The following is a 2,400-nucleotide window of genomic DNA, read 5'->3' on the forward strand; positions in this document are numbered from 1 at the left end:
TTTTTTGGCCAACAAACTGTGTAACCCTCTAATGTATTGCCTTTTCATTATTTTCTTTTGAATTAATGAAAAGGCAATAAAATTACTATCCTTACAAATAGATTGAAAGAACAATGATGACAGCAGTTCAAATGATTTTTGCACTTGTTATTCTCTAAGTAATGTCTCAAATCTAAGTTTGGTATCTGGAGAAAATATTGCTGATAAAACTTCACATCTATATAATCTGACCCAGCTTGACATTTCATTAATCTGACAAGTTACAGTGCAAACATTATTTGGCTCCAATGCAGCAACAATGCCTCTGAAGGAGGAGAAAAACGGAGACATAACGAAGCAGACATGTAATAAGGTTGTAACTGCAATTTATGTGGGATTAAGAGTGGAATTTACAGTGTCCCCTGTAGGGTTGAGGAGCAATTATACGTACTTTGACTGAGAGACACATCTGTATATGAAGTTATAATAACAATAATCCTATTCCTCAGACACAGAATCCATGTCCAAGGCACATGTACCATCATCTACATTGGCCAATGGTTGTACCAATGGGAGCTAGGATCAGTACACCCAGGAACCAAATCCAAACTGCACCTGTACCCCTGCGATTTATTTATTTTTTCAGTTTCTAAAACAACCACATCAGGAATAAAGAAGATGGTTTGAGGAGAGGTGGATGGGATCTAGTGGAGCTCACTGAAGTGGACCCCATTCCCTTTCTCAACTCTATTTAACTTGAACTTTGGAAGTAACAAAAATAATCATTCTCATAAAAAAAGAAGCACATAATGAAGATTTGAAGAATGTGCTGTTTAGTACTCACCCTTCTTTAGAAAGATTACCAATCATTGCACATCTAGTAACGACTATATTTGTGTCTGGGAATATTGCTTTCACATGCTCCTTCTTTACTCAGTTCCTCTGCCAATCCCTATCACAAGATTTACAACTTCCAATTCAGTATCATTCCGCCATGTGCCCCAAACATATCCCGTTTTTGAACTTTCACATATTTAGTTCCTCGAGTAGCTCATTTACACTGAAAACCATGCCAAGCACACTTTTTAAGACTCAGCCATGACATGTCTGCCTAAATCTATTCATACTGACTTGACATTCTTATGTTTTGTAAAATGAGTCTGTTAGAGAATCTGTCATGTTTTACCTCATTAAAGAAGTCAATTGGCTTGTTTTGCCACCGCTTAGGAACTTGAAACTGAAGCCTGTAGGGGCCATCCCAGTCAACTCCATTTGTAAAGGAGAAGATCAAATTCAGAGCTAAAATAGAAGAGGAAAAATTAGAACATGATGAGAAGACAATAAATGGTTTTACAAGAGGGGAAAAACAAGCAGAGAAAAAGTGTACCATGCTTAGGAATGCATATCTGGATGTGTATATTGGGCATCAGCTTTGCCTCTATCTTTTCTCAGCATTTCTCTTGGCTCACCACCGCACATAATTGGCTGGTTAAAACCTCCTGAAAAGCGTGTAACTTCACAACTTAATCCCAAAAAACATGCCTAGCAATATGAATACCATCAAATCCGAAGTAATATGAACTACAGGGCAGCCTCACTATAACTTGATAAGTCAAATAGTGAAGTCTCCTGAATCATCTGTGGAACTGTTTGAACTTTAAAGGATTAAATTCTTCTACGTTTCGTGAAAAAAATTTGTGGGATAATTAAGTGAGATCATCAAAATTACCGTTAAACCAACTCCAAATTCTTCGTTGGGGGCAAGTGAGTTGCTGCTGGATTATAAAAAGCTTTAGCTTTTCTCCCTGTCAGGATGTGAAAAGATACTTAATTTAAGACAAGAAACTATCAATGGGCTGAACTCTATATTGTACCATCATACTTACTAAGCAGGAGGAAGACCATTCATGGTTTTCCAGAGACAGGAGCTATCCCAAGTTCAAACATAGCCCATGAGGGAAGTTTGTACCTAAAAAGCATCATAGTAGATTTTGTAACATTGCACATAAGATAACTGAATTCTTGAGAAAATCAAATGCTCTTGGAGCACAAAGAACCCTGCAACTTGAGACAATAACTAGAAACTTCAGTAAGTAAAAGATATCTAGTTGGAGTTTCATACTCCTGAATTTCCTCAGCTGGGGCTGCCACAGAAAACAGCAGCGGCACTGATTTTCTGCTGACTTTAACATTTCTCTTGTTCACCGGTGAAGAATTGTCAATGGCACATTGAGAAAATTCTTGGCTGCATCAGAAACGATAAACTGTAACAATAAGAAAAATACAAGACTGATCTAGTTTTATGCAAATTCGGAGTTTTAATGCTTTTTGCCATTCAAACTGACAATCCACATCTTCCCAATACTGGGTGAGGGTAATAGGTATCATATCTAAAGGAAATTTGATTATTAAAAAATAAAA

The 2,400-nt window shown here is 37.0% G+C and overlaps 1 pseudogene; it reads right to left on the reverse strand.

Annotated features, from left to right (window-relative positions):
* Positions 1–201: 201 nt before the first annotated feature.
* LOC114747416 (uncharacterized) lies at positions 202–1,962 on the reverse strand (annotated as a pseudogene).
* Positions 1,963–2,400: the final 438 nt, after the last annotated feature.

The sequence above is a fragment of the Neltuma alba genome, unplaced genomic scaffold (genome assembly GCF_004799145.2).
Source record: "Neltuma alba isolate B1F8T4 unplaced genomic scaffold, ASM479914v2 tig00005301_pilon, whole genome shotgun sequence".
NCBI classification, from domain to species: domain Eukaryota; kingdom Viridiplantae; phylum Streptophyta; class Magnoliopsida; order Fabales; family Fabaceae; genus Neltuma; species Neltuma alba.